This window comes from Stylophora pistillata, chromosome 2, assembly GCF_964205215.1.
Source record: "Stylophora pistillata chromosome 2, jaStyPist1.2, whole genome shotgun sequence".
NCBI lineage: Eukaryota > Metazoa > Cnidaria > Anthozoa > Scleractinia > Pocilloporidae > Stylophora > Stylophora pistillata.
Genome location: NC_142520.1, coordinates 45,009,589 through 45,030,936, shown reverse-complemented (window position 1 = coordinate 45,030,936; position 21,348 = coordinate 45,009,589). Strand labels below are relative to the sequence as shown.

Below are 21,348 nucleotides of genomic sequence, written 5' to 3'. Positions count from 1 at the left end.
AACTCGCAAACGGGAATTTGAAGGAAACGATAGCTGACTGACAGGGATAAATCATGAAATGCTAGGTCAGTGTGTATGCGGTCATCAACAGCGCGACCTCGAGAGTTCTAGGTCTAAAATTTAGCGAAATTATTGGAAATGATGCGGGCTGACATTTAAAACAGAGAAACTTTGTTTTCGTCAAAGGGTTTTTTCGCATTTTCACTAGTTCATCAGTTGAATTACGGTCATGTGTGACCCTCCTTAATTATAAATGAAGTTATTATTATTACTATATTATTATTGTTACTCAAAAATCCATTTTTCGCGGCGACAACTAGCAAATGCGCATACGTTATTTAGCTCTGTTACGATAGCGGATATTAAGTGCCGTGTCTGATGTTCCCCTCGGAACTTCCCTTCATCCTTGAAAATTTTTTTAATGGAGACATCATTGAATGTAAGGGCGTTTCCTTATTTTTGATCCATTCTCCATGAAATCTGCAAAACGTAGAGCATTTAAGCTGCAGTAATAGCCTTTCCAATGAATTTTCCGTCCGTCCGTCACATTGAATACCGAAATTTACGCGCCCGCCGTTCAAGCCGTTGACTGTCTACGATTTCTGATTATGTTTAGAACGTGATGATGGCGGCTTACTAACTGAAGCCTATTTGCACCTCGTCAGAAAAAAGGGCAGCTAATTAGTGAGCGTATAAAAGGACCTCTTATTGCGACGATCAGGTCATCCCTGATGAAGGCACTAGACAGGAGTGTCGAAAGGTTGGGTCTATGAATGATAATTTCCTGGTTGTATTCCTTAAATCCTTAAATTCATACTAGCATCAAACCGTGTCTGATTTGGTTCTTTTGGAGCACATTATGAGATCAAATAAGCAGGATTTTTTTCCATCGTTGAAACTTCATCTTGACATATCTTTATGTACAGAAGTAAAAGACTCACTTGCCGGTAGTCTTGACTAACCTGACTCACGCCAAAAAAGCAAAAATTAAAATCTAGCTCTAAACAGTTTATAAAGAGGAGACTAAATACTTTCGCAATTGACATCGTGCGTTTTGTGCTGATTTTACTAAAGACTCGTCTTGTCGCTAGTGTGTTTCAGACAAGATATGCTTTTAAGAGAGGCGTTGTCGCTTTGACTTACAAAGTGTACTTCCGAATTGGTTCCCGACTTGGGTTTCCATGGCACAAGCCTCCAAGGCAGACCGGGAGCACTAGGATGTCCTAATTTAAGGGATTACACTTACGTTCCGTTATCATGGGAATAAGTACCTGAGATATTGCATTCGCCAGTGGCTCTAGTAGATCCTGGATGTCGGGCAGTGTTCCTTGGGAGTAAATCACCGAAGTGAAAGCGGCATAGCTTCGGTAAAGTGAGGAAAAGGACTTAGAATTGGGCTTGAGATATGACGGTTTTGTTTTGCTTTTCCATTTCATGTGCAGTCGTTGGAATTCAGTTTTCCCCCGTTACTTGCAGTTTTTCCTCCATGGTGGAATTGATGATTTATTCAGTTTTCTCCCGCTTCCCCTGCTTGCCTTCACAGGCCTCTTTCCGCGGCGGCTTTAAGTTTCTTGGCAAAGCAGCTTTTTCGCGTAGTGATAAAAGTTCTTCAGTTTGTTTGTGTTTTTAATTAGTGTCGAACTCGTCTTCAAGAAAAGTCACATCTTCGTCGATTTCTTGAATGAGTTTGTTATTGGCTTCTTATTTCTTTTGTAGAGTAACGACGTAAAGTGCGAGCCTATTTACAGCAGTTGTAAGGCTTTTAAGCGATTCTCGAGCTTCGTCGATTGATTCAAGCTCTTTTAAGCGTGTTAATATTTTACTACGTGGTGGACTTACGTTTCGTCCTCACTCTTGCTCACCATGTCGAGGCTTGAAGTGTCGTTACCATCGTTCACTTCTAAAATGTTTTTTTTTTTTATTCTTTTGCGTCTTTTCATCTGGGGATGCGCTATCTTTACTGAAACGCTTTTTTCTCTTCGCTTTTCTGTTGACTGACTTGCCCATATATTAAAATTCCATGATTTTCAATAATTTTTGGGGGAGTGTCAACATCTACGTCTACATCCCTGAGTTGCTAGCTTCAATCTTCCAGTCTCGCATGAATGCACTGAGGTTTTTTGATTTATCTCACAGTGGCTAGAGACTTTGTGATATTTCTTTAATCATGGCCTATTTTATTATCTTCCGGCAAAACTAACAAACTCGTCTTTAAAATGGAGGACGATTAAACGAGACAAGGAAACACCCTTCCTTTTGGGAAGCAAAAATAGTTCTCTAGTTCTCTAGTGGCCATTCCCTTCCCCCCCCCCCCTCCCACCCCACTCCTTTCCCCCATTCACACCTTCATGCTCCGAAGGACGTTAGGCTATTTCTCGATTATTAATGATTAAACTTATTTTATGAAGATAAATAGTCACTAAGAGTATAAACTATATTCCTTCTTTGTGTAAGGCAAAACAGAAACTTAGGTGACGGGTCTATTAAGACTGATGTATCAAGCAATACAAATATGCGACTTTAGCGACAAATTCTAACTATTGTAAAGCTTTTATTGTTACAACTATCCATGAAATTATCTATTTACCTTTTCTCGTGTTTCTTCCCTAAAGTCAGTGGGATTAAAACTAGGAAGAATACTCCGTACTTACAGATATTCTACGTCCGTATTGTTATTAAATATATCTTTTGGCAAGTCCTTCAACTGGTTGTCGTCCAAGTACCTGTCAACACAGGACGACAGTTAGTAAGTGTAACAAGTATTCAGCTGCTCTATCATTCTTAACGCATTATCATTATCATTAAGACTTGAAGCCTCTGGAAGACCTTCGGTCATACCTTTCTTCGATAAGAACCACAGATCTTCTCATTACTGGAGATTTTAACTTAAGCGAGTTTGATTGGTCTACGAACCATCCTAATAAATCATCTAAGCATCACTACCTCCTGTCTGAAATAGTTCAACACCATTTCTTGTATCAAATGGTTGATGAGCCTACTCGTGAGAAAAACATATTAGACCTAGTACTAACGACTAACATCGACCTGATAAATAATTTGGAAGTCGGTGAACCATTCTCCGATCATAATTCAATAACATTCATCGTAAGAACTCGCCCCTACCAACAACGGATCTCAACTAAAGAAAATTATGCATTCAACAAGGCAGACTGGAATCATCTAAGATCTTTGTTCAGTTATTCACCCTGGTACTTTACAATAGAACAACAGGACATAAATGCTAACTGGGAAGCATGGAAAGATCCTTATTCTGTAGCGGTAAACGAAAGTATTCCCAAGTACCAGCATAGAAGAAAAAACATCGCTCCATGGATTACGAAGCATTTAATTAAATTGTGCAGGAAAAAGAAACACCTTTACAAAAAAGCAAAAAAAATCCAACAATCAAAATCACTGGGTCGCTTATAGTACTTTGAACAATTCTTTGAAAAAGAAATGCAACTCGGCCAAATGGAGACATCTTGAGGCACTCGCAGATAAATTGCAGGTAGAGAATAATTCCAAGCCTTTTTGGAAATACATGCGTTCAATAAGAAAAGGAACTAACGACCTATTGTTCCTAAAAGATGGAAGTGTAGAAATTACTTTGGATCAGGAGATTGCACAACATATGAACGCATATTTTGCATCAGTATTTACGCAAGAACAAAAGTCTCTTCCGGAATTTGATCATGTTCTCAATGAAAATTTGTGCAATGTATTATGTACACCTAGCGAAGTGGAAAAACATCTGAAAAACCTAAACATACACAAGTCCCCAGGTCCTGATAAATTATTGCCTCGTATTCTAAAAGAATGTGCATTGGAACTATCTACGTCACTTTGGAACTTATTTAGCATGTCGTTCCAATCCGACTCACTACCCAACGACTGAAAAATTGCACACGTTATTCCAATTTATAAAAAGGGACCAAAATATAAAAAGGAAAACTATCGCCAGGTCTCGCTAACATCTATCATCAGTAAAACGGCGGAGAAGATTGTGAAATCAAGAGTTGTCTCATTTTGGACGGAACATCAACTACTAAACCCAAGCCAATTTGGATACCTGGAGGGCCGATCGATAGTGTCAAAACTTTTAAGCTGTTATAATGACTGGTGCTTAACAAGAAATTTGTCTAAAGTGTCTGATGTAATATTTCTGGACCTGTCAAAAGTGTTCGACAGTGTCCCTCACGAGCGCCTACTTTTAAAACTCAAAACTCAAACTTTTGTGATCTTATCGCAAAATTTAAAATTGCAACCTTCCTTCAGAAGTGATGATCGCAACCTCTGCCAAAAGGAGATTACGGTTTTTCTGGAGAGGAATGCAAGACAGCTCTATTGAGAGCGAGAAAACGACATCGTTTCCCAGTGCTCTCTAAAGAACGAGCGCGAGGGTTTCATCAGGTTTCCAGACGCGAGAAGACATTTAAAACCACGAGGCCTGTTGCCTCTTGGTTTTATTGTTTTCAAGCGTTTGGAAACCTGATGAAACCCGAAGTATGAGTTTTTGAAATGACTTCTCCAAAGAAACAATACAAAATTATGCAATGTTGTATTTTTCCCATTTTGCTTTAAAATGCCTCGTAAGCGTGATTTGTTGTATTTAGTCGACATTCATAGTATTTGTAAGCTTTTGTTTTAACTATCCGGTAGTTTCGCGTTGCACCAAATTTGTATTCCAAAAGCGTTGTGAACTTGATGTGATTTAGATATTGTTTCTGCCAGGGCCGACGGAAGTTTTCGCTTCCCAAAAACAATCGAGGAAGAAGAACTTTGCGCAGAGAGAGCAGTACCGAAGTCTACCAGTTATAGAAATAAGTGGGCAGTAGGCCTTTTTGAGGATTGGCAACGAGCGCGAAGTGTCAGGTTTCAAATAGTCGAGTATGAAGCTGTTTCAGTTATCTTTGAATATGAAGATTAAGAACAATTTTATCACTAGTGACGAGAACGTGATAAAACACTAGTTATTTTCAAACGGTGTTTCCTTGAGTTTGAAAGTCATGAACCTGACCCGAATGGAGCGCTCTGGTTGGCTTATAACGTCATGAATTATCAATGAGTTTGAGACATTGACTTCTTCTCCCTTCAATTCACTTCGAACATTCAGTAAAAAAGAACCGATTACTGCATTATTTACAATATCCTCTCCTAAAGCTTTTTTTTTTCGCGAGTTGAGGATTGAGTGCTAAGAGCTAGTACTTTGACTTTTATACCACAAATTTGCAAGAAGGGATAATATAATAAGTATTGCATTGTGCGCATTTCCGATTTATTGCACTGCGTTTGGAGATCAATGCTTTTCTATGGTTCGCTTGATTTTTTTAAATAAACTGACAATACGTGATAAGTTAATAGTAGTTATTATGTTTACTTCCTTTTTTGATTGGCTTTGCAATTGGTCATTTAAGCATCATTACGCGCTTATAAAATCTGAGTTCGCCGTTTTTTAAAGTGGTTTTGCCATTGATTTCGAGTGGCCTTGTCAACCCCGTACTAGATATGAACGAATGACTAAATAGTACTGAACTAAAGATTGCATAACATTTTGATACCCTTGTTTTGCAAGTTAAAAACCAAAGTGTTACGAGCAAGTCCTTTTGACTTCTGCACCAAAAAGATATACAATAGTTAAAGTAAGGAGTACCCCACTGCTTATTTACCTGACCCTGTTTCGATTTGTTATATGGAGTTTAGAGCTCGACCCTGTGAAATGTCGCTTTATTGTATGGATCTCTTTATTTATTTTTTACTGGATTTTCTTTTCAACGAGCTATGATAGTTTTTGACCAAAGAAGTTTAACATGGGAAAAGTTGTAAAAGGCTAGGTTTAGGAGCATGGTATTTGACAAGGAGAGTACAAAAAAAAAAAAACAACAACAACAACACTACGAAAGGAAATTCTGGTCTATTAAAACTTCATCGACAAATATCCTTCACAAGTATTCTTTGATAATGTCCATAGCGAGCAAAATTGAAAGATATATTTGTATATATGAGAATGAGATGTAATGTTCAGCAGAAGTGAGGAGAGGGATGAAGGTTAGGGGTAGGAGCCTGGGGTCCACAGGCGGCATGTGTCACTTTACCTTCCTTCTCCCCCCCTCCCCTTGCTTCCACCATTGTACTTGCAGGGGGAAAATAAAATCCCTGTCCCTTTTAACAAAACATTCCTACTTCGTAGCTGATTTTATTTGTAGCTAAGGCATCGCTGCTCGTATATACTGGTATTTTCACCAGTGCGCGTTGGATCTGACGCGCTTCTTACACAAAAAAGACAGACTCTAAACTTACAGCCATCTCAGCTGGGTATTGTTACTGAAAATGCCTGGTGGTAATTTCTTCAACTGGTTATTGCTCAACCACCTACCAAAAGTAATATAAAGGAGTGTTGATTAAATTGTACTTGTCAACATAGCGCAGGAACTGTTGTTGCTCCAAAATGATGAGTGTCTGATGTCTTCCTTTTTAAAAACCTAAGATAGGATACTCGTTTTTTCTGTGTCTGTGTGCGTATGTGTAAAATACTGAAAACAACTGAATGCTTTACACATGCCTATTCTCCCTTCTCCCATTACCCATTGTTGTAATACATAGGGCTTGACATTACTCACTAGTCCTCATTACAAGCCAAGCGACATTGATTGCAGAGAGGGGAAGGGTAAGGTACCAGGACACAAAATGTCTCAATAGTTTTGTTTAAGTTTACTAATACATTGTCTTCACTTGTACAAGTATAAATGATCACGCTATCTTTAAACTTCGCTGAGCAGTGTCAGCTAGTCAAGTCAGCAGTTGGGTTGTAGACCCAGACATCAGGGAATCCGATTGTTGCTCTTCGCAGAATCCACGTGCGTGAAAGTTCAATCTTGCGCCATTTATTTTGTCAGCTCCTCTTATCAGCTGTTCACCACTGATGTCTTGAAGTACGGGATTACCTTCAACATTGCCGTACACCTCACTCAAGAGTTCAGCTGCCAGGTCTCTCGAATCATTCTGTCTTTTTATGAAAATCCTTCTCGTTTACAAATCATGGCGTGTTCTAGCGTAAAAACCTCCCCACATACACATGGGGGAAATATTTTGATAGTTTGTCAGCATCAAGGAATTCCTTTTTATTTAGGTTGAAGCCTATTTCTTGGGGAGGAAGTAGTCAGCCACACTACTGACCCCTTTTCAACTGTCAGGTCCAACACTCGCATCGCGCAGAATACTGCGACACATTCGGGAAGTTTATAAGTCCATAGGCTGTCAATTTGAACGGTCTTACGAGCAATGAGTGGGCAACAATAAGAAAAATGGCTATTAGCTACGGCAAATACTTTGCAGTAGCTGTTTGCTAGCATATCGATTTGGTAGAAGTGGGTTCAATAACCAAACTTGTATTAAAACTTTTTTTCGCGAAACTACTCTAAAAAATGGCACTTTTAGATGCTCCTCAGTATGGAAGCCGATCTTCAAGTTAAATAATCCGATGAACTCTGCGAAACTTCACAGTCAGTATATGGAAAAGTTACTCCTATGTTTCATGAAAATTGTTATTCCGCCCGTGGATAAACTGGGCCTTGTGAGTACATGTCGTAGAAGACAGTAGCATTCTGGTGGATGGCCTGATCTCTATTGGTGCCCCAATCTTCTTTTGTGAAGGTAAGGTACCATGACACAAAATGTCTCAATAGTTTTTTTTAAGATTACTAATACAGCGTCTTCATTTGTACATGCATAAATGACCGCGCCATGTTTAAACTTCGCTAAGCAATACCAGCTCTTGAAATATTTATTAATCCTAAAGAAATTCGTTGAAGGCTTAAAAATTAAAGAAACCCGACATGTTAGTCTTGTGGTCAAGCTAAATGAAGCAGAGTGAGTACCATTAACACGAACAGAGAGCTTTGTATTAAAGAGGATCTTACTTTAAGGGTTAATAATCTTTGGGGACATATGAAACATCTCTATAAACGTTTGAAGAACATTTCTGGACTCAAAATCGAATGGTTCTATTTTCCTCTATAGTATTTTCTCGTTTATCATCACTGACATCCCGCAGAGGAGTGATTTCTCAATTACAGTTAATTATTTCAGGTGCGCATAGAATGTTCTCTCTTCGTCCTTCTCTACATGAGATTGGATTTTATTCTTTCTTGCCTTTTGAAACTCTTACTACTGTCAACCGATAACTCCAACCTTCAAGGGAAATTAAAAAAGTTTCGAATTATCAAGAGTTGAAAAAAAGGACTGGAATTAAAGGAAACGTTGTTTGCTGTTGTTAGTAATCATGCAGGATACTTAAAGCACCAAAAGTTCGTTTCGCGAAGGACGCCAAGCCCAAAATCTGCAACGTGCTTAATGTAAAACCACAGAAGATGATTTTTTAGTTTTCCTCCCTTACCTCAATTTATCATATTCTAAGGGCATCAGAACACACATAATTTTCAGCGGTATTACACTGAGGGGTCTAAATGAAAATACTAATGAAAATCGTTCGAAAATCGCTCCTCTGATCTGCTCATATTCCCGCCTACTCGGGATGTATTTGATGCGTTCTTTATTTAAAAAGGGCACGACTCAACTTACAAGAGAGCCAGCTGGTTGTTGTTACTGAATATGCCTGCTGGTAATTTCTTCAACTGATTGTTTTGCAGCCACCCAACAAAGATGATTAAGAGTGATGTTCATTACACTGAATTAGATAGATACTTAGGTACTTTATTATAAACAACTTTCAGCCATAAGCTGAATTAAGGAATATTTACAAATACAGATGATAAAAAAAAGGAGGTATAAAAAATTACAACTTCGTCGTTAAGAAAGAAGGAAAATTATCTACATCTTATAAATATGGTTAAGAATAAAACTGTTCTTCAAGCGCTCGGTTTTACATATGGGGAGTGTGAAATCACTTTTGCGCCTCAGTGCGTATCTACAACTCTTCGTCTGGGGGAGGAGGCTGTGGAGTCTATGGGTGGGGTTATGGACTATCTCATCAAACAGATTGGTTGAAATTTTTTCCCTTCTCTCGTGAAGGTTCGGTAGGCCAGCCGTTTCTAGTTAACGTTTCTAACGTTTCTAGCCCTTCGTCAGAGCGAATGCAGGAATTGTGGGTTGCGTGTGGGTTTAAATGCAGAAAGTGGAGCTACGCTATTGGTGGGAACATGGTGACGAGAAAAATACGAATAAATTAGTTGAATGAAAAGCGTTCGTTGATACCGATGGGGTTAAGAGCGCCGATTTAAAGGATACTCTTTTCTTCAAGAGTTTTGTGTTGAATAAGACTGATTCTATGTTCCATTTCAAATTCTTTGAAATTTAATTTCTTGCATATGACTTTTTTCATACCTATACCAGAGGGTGTACAACCGCAAAACATCTGCACAAAATTCCCTCTTGCTAAATCCTGTACACTTTTCTAATTTTGTAAAATTCTTAAAAATCTTTGAGTATGTACATTGACGTGATGGGTGTAAGTAGACATGTTTACTATTTTAGCGCTAAGCCCTCGAAAAAAGTTTTAAAACCCACGGATTGGTGATGAGATATTTCTCATTCAATAAAAAATAAAAGAATGGATAAAAAATAATGAAAAACAACCAAATGATTACTTATGGGCCATTTGGGAAAATATAGTTGACAAAAATGGCTCAGGTTTTCTCTATTTCCGAAAGGATTTCCAGTAGAAAAACGTGGATGTAGTTTAAGTTCTATTGAACGTAAAATTATATTCGGCTGGTCAGTATCAATGAGTCGTTATTTGAAGCATATTGGTTATTTCAGTTGAACTTTCAAATCATGAAACTAGCAGACGAAAACGTCTCCCGCCTCAGCCAACAAAAGAGGCGCGGAGAATTTTCTGTGTGCTGTTGGTGTGGCAAGGGCCCTGCACGAGAGAGCACCTTCAGTGCCTTGTGATGTATTGTCATAGGATCTTTGTTTCACTGTCAAAATTTCGTCAAAGAAAAATAAATTTACATATATATATATATATATATATATATATATATATATATATACTACGAACAGCAGTTTTCTTCTTTGATAGTAATCCTGATGAAAACCTGACATTTCCTAGCCACCTACCCCGCGTATCAAAGGATAGCAAAAAGGAAACCTCTAACGTCAAGGTACCCTGAACTTGAACTATTTTTAGCTAATGTACGGCGTGATCTTATCAATCCTGACAACACTAGGCAAGCTAGAGATAACCTTTCCAAAAAAGAACGGGCTGCTCTTAAAGAACTTAAAAATTCCAATGTAGTTATTCGTATACAGGACAAACGATCCCGATTTGTTTTGATTGATGAAAGGGAGTACGAGGAAATAGATGTTTGGTCAGCTTAACAATCAGTTGCATTATAAACCTTTGCAATCAGACCCAACCTCTACTGAAACATTTGGCATTAGTAGAGAGTTGGTGCTCCAAATGGCTAGGAAAAGGTGAGATTTGTCCCGAAGTAGCAAAATGGGGTTTAAATAAAGAAGCGAGACCAGGAGTTGCATTTGGAAACATCAAAACACACAAAACGGGTAACCCGCTCAATCTTATTACATCTTGTTGTGGTACGGCAATTGAAAACTTATCGGCCTTTAGTGAATTTTATTTACAACCGCTTGCTCGAAAATTACCATCGTTTATTAAAGACACTACCGACTTGCTTAACAAAAAAGAACATCTTAACACAAGCGGTCCATTTCCAACTGACACCTTACGGTTCTCGTGGGACGTGGTTTCAATATTCCCTAACATCGATAACAAACTCGGCCTCACTGCAGTAAGGAAGGCTTTGATTACTAGAGAAAACAAATCCCCATCCACGACTTGTATTTCAGAAGCCGAAAATTTTGCTTGAAAAGCAACCATTCTGTTTTTAAAGAGAATTTCTTTCTTCAAATCCATGGCACAGCTATGGGTCCAAAGAATGCTTGTAGCTATGCCGATCTAGCCACGGGCGAAATTGATCACTAAGCTAAGTTTTCCGGTCCGATAAAGCCGTCCTTATGGTGGCGATATCGAGACGATGTATTTGATCTATGGCAGCAGGGCCTTCCTGCCTTACATCAATTTACTAATTACTTCAACTCTCTGTTTCCTACTATTAAGTCTGAGCTAGTTTTTTCTGAGCATGAGCTTCACGTACTTGATCTTACTTTATATCTTATTGATGGATTTATCCGGACAGACGTCTACTCCAAACCTACAGATAGCCAGTTATATCTTCCGCCTTCCAGCTGCCATCCTAAGCACGTTTTCAAAGCTATTCCTTTTGGAGTAGCCACAAGATTGAAAAGAAATTGCTCTGAAGAAGTATTTTTTGCCGAGAGAACAGCTGAGTACAAAGAGTACCTTGTTAACAAGGGCTATTCTTCTAAATTAGTTTCTAAACAATTCTCCAAGGCCTCGGCCATCCCTAGAAATAATTTACTCAGGACTCGTGGAAAAGAAACGAAGAATCTATTTCCATTTGTTATTGCATTTAATCCTAACTTACCCGACGTAGGCAACATAATCAGAAAGCATTTGTTTATTCTACAATTTAACCCAAAATGGAAAGAACTTTTTCCTCGAAGTTCTATCATACCATCTTTTCGTCGATCGAAAAATCTCAACGAATTGTTAGCACCATCTCGTTTTAAAACTGCCAGCGAGAGACAAACCATTCCTCATAATAATGGTTGCTTTAAATGCGATAGGAAAAGATGCGAACTCTGTCAGAATTTCTTTGTTGAATCTAAATCATTTCTCAGCTTTCAGACGGGCAAAAATACACCATTCATTCTAGACTTTCCTGGGATTCTAAAAATGCGATTTACTTTGCTTCTTGCAAGAAATTTCTTCTGCAATACTTGGGATCTACAACTACCGACTTTAAAGTTAGATTTCGAAATCACAAATCTGCTATGCTCACAAACAAAACAATTTTTGAAGTAGCGATACTCTTGGACAAAACCCCACACACCCTGGACGATTTTTCGTTCCATTGCATTGATCAGGTACAGGCCCCTAGTGGCTCTGAAGAGATCGATAGGCTTTTAATTATAAAAGAGACTTATTGGAGTGCTCAGTTGTTCTCTTTAGCACCCCATGGTTTGAATAAAAGAAAGGAATTTCATTCGAAAAAAAGAATTTGCTAAAATTAATTTTCCATCTTATATTAGGCGCTACTAATTTATCATTCAAAGGTCCTTTTCTTGGATTTTGTCGGCCCTTTAGGTGTGGATTGCAATTATTATGATTAGTATCATTTAAGGGCCCCTCCAGGGATTTTATTATTATTATTTAACAATAATAATAATAAAGTCTTTATTCCATCATAAAATAAAACTACATATCTTATGTTACAATGAATCCGGAAAAACTACAATAGAGATCTACATACACATTATGAATTAAAAAGTATGGCATTACAATAAATGGAGCTTAGATATCAACCTATTTACAAAGGTGTTCATAAAGCGCTGCGTATTGATTTTCGGGCGTGCGCAGCCTTTTTTCCTAAGATTGTGTACATATGTCTTCTGGACAGGAATGATGTCTTTCAGGGGGTGGCAGTCCGTTGATCTTCATTTCTTCAAAATGTTTCGGTCTTGTTTGTTTAAAAGGTTCTTGATAAAAACTGGAAATGAGATAAAACGGCGTTTATGACATCGGTCTAAAATATTTTGTAAAACCGTAAGATCGGACTCAGATGCCCCATAGACTGAAAGCGCATAGCTAAAATTAGGCAAAACAATCGATGTAAACAGATGATCAATTTCTGCCTGAGAGTGCTGTTCCTTTCTTAATGTTAGTAGCACATGTAAAGACTTGTTTGGTTTGACGAGCTTAGTTCTTACATGCTCCTCAAATCTTGCGTCACTCTGTAAAATTACTCCTAGTAAAACGAAGCTATTACATTGGGGAATATCATTAATGGGAGAGTAGTGTACATTGTGATTTTTCTTCCTAACAACCAGCTCTTTACAATTGCAAGGGCTGTAGACCATTCTATTGTCTTTACACCATGTTAAGAACTGTCCTACTAAGTCATCAGACGGGTCGCTATTCCTAGTGATAGGCAAAAGGATAGTGGAATCATCGGCATATTTAAAAAGCACAGGGCAACCATTAAAAAAATCTCCAAATCATTAAAAATTATCTTAAAAAGATACGTTTCGCTTACACTATCTTGTGTGGTTCCTCTATTGCCAGATTTCCACTGTCCTGAAAATTCTAACTAACAACACGTAGTTGTCTTTCATAGAGGAAACTATGATACCAATTGATAATGTAAGGCTTTAGAGGTAGCTGTTTCAGTTTGGCAGACAAAATAGTATAGTTCACAAAATCGAAAGCCTTACTGAAGTCCATGGTAAAAATTCGAGCTGCGCTACAGTCACTACTATCTAAATACTTGTATGTCTGGTGCTGGATAGCGATCAAGGCATTTGTGCAACTACCCGCCTGTCTATATGCAAATTGGGTGTGGCTCGGGCTGTTCTCGATGACTGACTTTGCCTGTGTACGATACACAACTTTCTCGTGCAAACGCGCAATAATGGGAGTAACATTAATACCACGGTAGTCTGAGTCCTCTAGAGGCATGTTCACTTTGGGGAGAGGATTAATATTTGCCCTCTTCCAGGAGTCTGGCCATGTATGAGTAGACAGCGACAGATTCCAAACGTAAGTTACGATTGGTTCGAGTAGCTCAGCACAGTTTTTCCAGATCCAGTACGGGAGATCGTCTGGTCCCGTTGCCGTTTTCTTTACATGAACTAAGGTATTCCAAACACACCGGTTTAGATTTCGTGGTCCTGGACTCCATTACTTGGGGCTTGTCAGGTGTGACAGGTAGAGCCATGACCTTACTTGTTATTGTTAATATGGGTTTGTCTAGCTGTTTAAGAACTGTTTGAACCTCTGCTGATGGGGTGACAGAATCTCGCCTGGATTTGCTCGGATGGATGGCCGTTGGCGAACATCTTTTGCATCTGGGAAGTATTCCAAGGCTGTTTAATCCAAGCTCTGTAGGGTTGGGTCACAAGTCCTCTCTCTGTCTGATTTTCCCTAAGTTAATAGTCTAGAACAGGAAGAAAGTGGGTTACAAGCTCTTGACAGAGTATCGCCTGAAAACAAATCTTTCCCTGGCTTGTGGTGTATCTGCTACTTACACTGCTGGAGTCGCGACAAGAGGCACTGTAGCCTATTGTGAGCTGATGCTGATAGCTTCTACAAAATAGAGAACAGGGGTTTTTATCAGTCTTCTGCCGGATGGTTTTCCAGCCGAACACATATCGGTGATTATGCTTTATGCCAAACACTGGAGCTTAAATTCCTTTTCGATCTGCGAGTGCTTTCTGTCTGCCAACATGAGAGTCCTACTTGAAAATGTCACTGTTTAACAATGCTGCATCAATAAAAAGCCAAACACATCCTTCGACAAATCTCCTTGGCCCTCTGCTGGGTCACTCTAGCTGAAATACTGGTGCTTTGGAAGCAGCGTCTGATCACTTCCAAGGGAACTTTCTGCTACTGGATGCAGATCCACTCCCCATTCTTGTGTCAGGCAGCATAGTGGCTCCAACATTTATGAAAAGTTTCTTAGCCTTATCATAAATCTCTGCACTGCTGGCACTTCTTCCGGTCGCTTCACTATGACTATTGCGCCAGCTTTCCTTGGAACTACCTTTCCCCTGACTCTTCGTCATCTCACGTCCAATGAATGGCGCTTCCCGTCAATAGAATTCTAGCTTCTCATTAATCATTTTGATGTATTTTTCCCAACAACGGTCTTACTCTAGCATGAAATTTGTTTAGCGCTCATAAATTGAGTTCGTCTTGCCTTGGCAGTAATTATTTCAAAACTTCAAAACTTTATCGGTCCTACCTTTCTCTTCATTGGAGGCGAACGGTAAACCAGATTGGATATCGAGGGCTTCTGGCCCGATACATGTGATGAAAGTTGCTACTCGATAGTCGTCCAGCCTCGAGTGCAAATTTATTCTAAAGCTTCTTTTAAATTCTTTGCTAGATCTCCGCGAAGATCTAGCTTCGGAATAACTGAAAGATTTGAGGATTTGCTGCGATGTTTGAGGTTTGGAACTGGTGAGCTGCTGCTGCAATCTCCTTGCGACGTCATATAATGTCAAGGTTCTGTCGCCGTGTTTCGGTCCAAAGTTAGCCTAAATTGGACTAAAATTTATTCAAAACGCTGCTATATGTCCTGTTGAGAAGTCATTAGCCAATGATGTCATTAGCCGCGTGCAGCAAAAATACCGGTAACAAACGGAGTCGAGAACGTTGCCCCGTTTAGTTACACTTTAGGATTTACTTAGCAGTCGTTGCAAAGAGATGTCAACGTTATATTTGTTCTTGAATATCCTAAACTCGGCTCTTTAACTATCGCTAACACAAATTTTCGGTTTTAAAAATATCTTTAAAGGAATACAAAATTATCTTCTTTGAGATTTATGCAACAAGCTATAGAACTGATACGGCAAGTAAGATGATAATATGAATCCACATGGGCGATGAAACTTTATAATTGTTCCATTCCATTTGGGTCTCGTGTCTATTGATTCATCAATCAAAATTACAGTTAATTAAGTAATTTTGCATCCGATTTGTGTCGTTGTCAATAGATGTTAACTAGATTTCAGCTCTACTCATTCTTCTTCATAATTTTCAAATTATAATTTGGAAATAGTCGTCGTTTTCCTCTAATTTATTGAATATTTCATTCATGATGGTAAGTCTCTTTTGAGCACCACCTTGCTGGAGTTGCAATGCATCTTGAACGTATTTATGACGAAACCATGCAGAAACAAAGTGACACAACGACAAAGATGTTTACAATTAGTTATTGCTAAACGATGAAAAAATGAAATAAATTCAAACAAGTCACTAATGACACGGCTATGTTGAGGAATAATACATCATGCTTTTTTTTTCTTTTTTTTTTTTTGCTCTTTTTAACGTTACAAGTCGTTCAAGACTGAGTTAAATTAATAGATTTAGAAAGTAGTGTCCAAATAAAATTGATTATCATTTTCTTGTGTAGCATGAGAATGACTTTCTTTTGTTAGTTTTCATCGGCGCTGATTAGACATTTATGACTTCAAAAGGTGCAGACCCGAGCTAATTCCTAAAATGTCAATCTCTCACTTCAATCCTAGGACCACCTCACTCATTACGGTAAAAAGGACAATGACAACAAACAACAGAATAATACAGCTGGTAAGCTTTGTGATATTTCATTTGCTTGACTGGCTTACACCTCAACATGCAGCAAGTTTATTGATAAATTAAGGGGGGTGCCACTTAACCACAAGTCTGTTGCTAAGGAAATCTTAAAACCCCCAAAAGTTCGGTTCCTTGACCCCCGTGGCCATCAAAGTTTGTCTGCTTTGTTCGATCCATTTTCCGTTTAAATGTTTTGTGCTATGTACTACCTTCATAAAAACGTTAGTTACAGAACCTCGTACTGTTTTGCCACTCACCTTCCCTATCGAATATAACACTATATGGCACGCGTAACACTATATGACACATATATGATAGTTCCTACCACGAACTTATTTGGTATGTCATGCGATCAAAACAAAAAAGGTATCTAGTACGAAGAATGAGATCTTTTTCGTGTTTTAACATTAGTTTTCGCCAAAGGGATTCATTATCGAAAACCTGGAGCATGCGTTTGATAAAAAGTACAATGATTCGAAAATTTTGGACTTTTGCGTGTAAGTAGCTATAAATGTACATTTTCATGTACTGCTCACCACCTGTTTATCAGAAAAGTAATTCCATACTGCAGATTATAAAAAAATATCAATCTCAGTCCACTCCACGAAAAAAACTGTCCTCGAAGGTCACCTTGACGACGTAAAAAGAAATAAAAAAGACGCATTTAAAACAGTCGCTAGACACTTTAATCTACTTAATAGGCACAGGCAGCCTATGGCAGTCTGTGGTCTTTTCATAGATCTGAGGCAGTTCGGAAAGTTACAAAAACCTGAGACAAAAATTCATCTTTCAAATCGGCACTCTTGGCACTCTTGATAGCATTCAACCAATTCATTATTGTTTTTCTCTGTAACGACGCCTTTTTAGTTGTGATTTGCATGACGTTCAATACCCTTTTGTTTTTTTCTGTTGTGTGTGACATACTCTCGAATTTTCAGCATTATGTTTCATTCGGCCACGAGACACGTGTTAGTCTCCAGCATAGCAAGATCCAAGGATTTTCGAAATACTAGAATAATAGAATGGAGAAGGAGGTATGCCATCTTATTTATTTTAGTAGTTATAAACCGAAACACGTATAATCAAAGGTAGTTTTGTTTCGCCTAAGGTATTTCTGTTCTTTTGATTTACCTTTATACACGCCCCGCGTGTTCGAGTTTAGGTTATTTCGATTAGCATTTGTTGTATGGTAATGGCCTATTTTAATTTATTGCATTTCAGTTTTTACGAGCTTTCAAATGATTAATAAACCAGTTGAGACTGATAGATGTTTGGAGGTTCCGATGATAGAAGACATTTCCCCGACGCGGCGTTTTTGAAGTTTGATTAAATTTATGTCAGCGTCTGCCCCATTACATTCTCGTTATCATGTTTCCACCAATAGCGTAGCTCTATTTCCTGCACATAAACACCCGTAGACACAAACCTCAATTCCACAATTCGCTTCAATGAAGGGCTAACTTTCGAAACGTCAGCTTTCAGACTCTTTACGGTGGCAATTTTACACTATTAATTTAATTGATAAAACAATTATCTTGTTACACTCCCAACCGACGCAGCATCACAGTTTCGCAAGAGACTTACCCCTCAAGCCTCATTTATAAATAACGTTTACTTTGTTTTAAAACGATTGTAATTTCAACGAAGAATTTAAATTTGATATCCGTATTCGAAAAAGACGGTCACATTCTTTGAACCTAATGCGGAGTGAAAAGAACTCCTAGAGAGCCTTATAAAGAGAAACAAAAATGATATTTGCCAAAATTTTCTTCTTGTCCATACGCGACTTTAATAATGGCGGGTGTAGCGCGGGGCTTGGTGAGAATAACATGAAAACGAGGTCACAAATTCCTCAAACTTTCATTTTCCTCATCGAGTAGCTTCCGCGATGATTCTCCAAATGCGATTTTTCTCACGGAAGATGATATTCCAGGCGCTTTTCTGTTGGACGAAAGCCTGAAGAGGGTATTTCGGTGTAGTTTCCCGACGATGGTTGGGAAACTTCGCTCGAAAACATGCCAATGTTTACCAGAGTCGAAATGAATCGCCAAGATAACTGTACACTGCCTCAAAAGCATTCTAGTAGTTGAAACCAGTGTAAAAAGCTGCTGTATTTATCTTAGCTTTCAAGTTCTCTAGCACGACTTGTTTCTTTGTAAGGTTTGTGGTTTGCCGCTGAGCATTTTCTAATCGCAATTTAATGTCATTGATTTCCTGTTCTGATTTTTCAATTCTTTTACTTTTGTTAGCGATGGTTTCTGTCAAATCACAACATTCCTTTTCTGGCAAGATTATATTCTGATTCTCAATAACTCTGGTTGTCAAACCGATACTTACTTCCACTTTTTCTTCCAAATAAAATTTCCCAACACTCTCAGCCGATGCATTCGATCTAGAAGCAGTGGAAATCGACGCAACTAGCTCGCGAACGTTCCTTTCTATCGGTGTCTTCCTCTTGCGAGGCGACACGCGAATCCAGGAAAATATCGAAGGTTTGGGGCCAGGTTTTAGACATATTTTCCCCGTAAGTGTCTTTTTTAGATGTTCATTTCTAAAATGTCTCGAGCAGACCTTTGTTGAGTCGGATATTTTGAGGTCTTTTCGTTCGTCTCGCCTGATGGCCGTGTATAGCCTAACAGAATATTTAAAAAAGCTTCATTCACCAAAAAGAAGCAGCGTACATGCGCCTTACTTCGCACATTAATTCTTTCAGGTTTCACCATGAGTAATTTTCCCTTTTGGGGACTTAAAGCCAGTCAAATTGAGTAACATTTTAGATGTAACAAGGTAACTCGGATGCCAGAATAAATGAATAACCTGTAGACTTAAAATGTGACCTGACTTTGTTTTCATTTGTCACATAGTGGCTAGAGTGGCTAGAGACTTTGTGATGTTTCTTCATTGATGGTGTATTGTTTGTTTTCCGGCGTAACTTACGAACCTATTCTTGACAGAATTAAGATTAAAAAAATCATGCGCCGCGATTGAACGAGAAAACGTCCTCCAGTCGCCATCCCCCCCCCCCCCCTTCCCCTTTTTCCTACCTCAATGCTTCAAAAAAATTTTGGCTGAAGAGCGCTTGAATGGATCACCATATCTTAATTAATAATGATATAATGATTAATTTGATTATATTAAGGTAAATTGTGAACTATATTCCTCCTGCGTGTGAACTACAACATTAACTTCATATATTGGAGGGCTAAGGAGTCTATTAAAACTGTTGTATCAAACAATAATATAAATTTGTGACTTTGGCGACAAAGTCTAGTAATTGTAATGCTTTAATTGTTTCAACTATCCCTGAAAATATCTATTTATCTCTTCTAGTCTTTCTTATACAAAGTTAGTGGAATTAAAACTAGGAAGAAAATGTTTTCCTTTTTGACTCACAGATGTTTTAGTTTGACATTGTTATTGAATATGTCTCTTGGCAAGTCCTTCAACAGGTTGTCATGCAAGTATCTGTTAACAAATCACGGCTATTAGTGTGGGTAACAAGTACTCAGCTGCTCTATCAATCCCATGCATTATCATTTTCATCAATAATTCTAAGTAGTTTTAAATGTTTTGACTGAGAACCGATCAAATCCATTTATAAATATCACTCTTAGCTCGTGGATGTCTATTGAAACATCCATTCATAATTTTTCCCCAATTACATCCTTTCTATGAGGAATCCTGGGGGGTGGGGGGGGAGGGGGGAGGTCTGGATCTAGGAAACGATGATCACACAACTTGCGAAGTTCACAGGCTTGTCAGCGAGCTCCCTTAGCCACGCGGGCCACTCAAATCCTTTGCGTCTAAAATGTCAACTGCAAGTAACTTCTACTGTTGTTTTTGGTGCAACGGTTTGAAAATTTAGCGTGATAAAACTGTATGTTATGGATACGCTCTTTTCCTTTGCCTATGTGTTGAGTTTGCTTTGGCGAAGCCCATTCGATGATGCGAGGAGCTTTAAAAAACAAATGCGAGCTCAGGTGGGAAGTGTCTTCAACGGGAATTGTAAATTAAGGCTTAAAGTTCTAAGCTTCGATAAAAATCGTACAAATGCCTCCACTTATCTCGCTAGCCGTCACTTTCAATGAATGACTCGTCGATTAAAGTTATTTTAACTTGTCCAACCCTCCATCTACCTGGGCTATATATTTAAGTGCGGGAAAGATTCAATTGCAGCCATTCTTCACGTCTTTTTTAAGGAAAGTTTCCGCCACATTGTTAACAAATGTACCAGATGGTTCAACTTCGGCGTTCCGAACGTCGCCTGACTTCCAAACATTTAAATAAAATTCGATTCCTCTTGTCACATGTTTGATTTTAAAATAGTAACGAAATTATATTCTACCACTTTACTTAATTACCGAAAACACAAAACTACGCTAACCTGAGATTGGGTCTAAACAGGTGGATAAACTGCTCTAGAAAAACTGGAGTTATTAAAAACTGGATCACTGGATAATGCAGTTTAAGACTTTTATTGGCTTAGCCATTATGGTATATGAGCCAATATACCATAATCACATATCTGTACATTGTAACATCCGGTCTCTTCTTACAAAATAAAGTCGAAAAGTTTTGTCTAATATCTTGTGGGCATTTTTTTTTTAAAACAATTATTCCACTCGTGCTTGTTGGATATGAGATGATTATAGCCAACTCGGCGTTACGCGCCTCGTTGGCTATCTATCATCTCATATCTAACGCGCGCTCGGGGATAATTTTTAAATAGTACCCACAGTACGTTTTAAGCAGGTGTAGTATTTAACAATTATTCCACGAGCGCGCGTTGGATATGAGATGATAGATAGCCAACGAGGCGCGTGGCGCCGAGTTGGCTATAATCATCTCATATCCAACAAGCGCTCGTGGAATAATTGTTTTATTAAAAACGTTAAATTAAATTATTAAATGTTATTATATTCCTAGCTCCCTTTTAATTTTAAGCTGACATGTACGCTTACCATATTTGTAGATTATGGTATATTAGCTGATATACCATAATGGCTAAGCCAATAAAAAGTCTTGAATTGCATTATCCAATGATCTAGTTCTTAAGAAATATAGATATTTCATGGAAAGTGCACGCGCACGGTGTTTACACACGAGTTGTGGCGTATCAGAAATCGAAC

The 21,348-nt window shown here is 38.4% G+C and overlaps 1 pseudogene; it reads left to right on the top strand.

The window, feature by feature from the left end:
• The first annotated feature begins 8,607 nt into the window (after nucleotides 1–8,607).
• On the top strand, nucleotides 8,608–12,129 carry LOC111346956 (uncharacterized; annotated as a pseudogene).
• The last annotated feature ends 9,219 nt before the right edge of the window (nucleotides 12,130–21,348 follow it).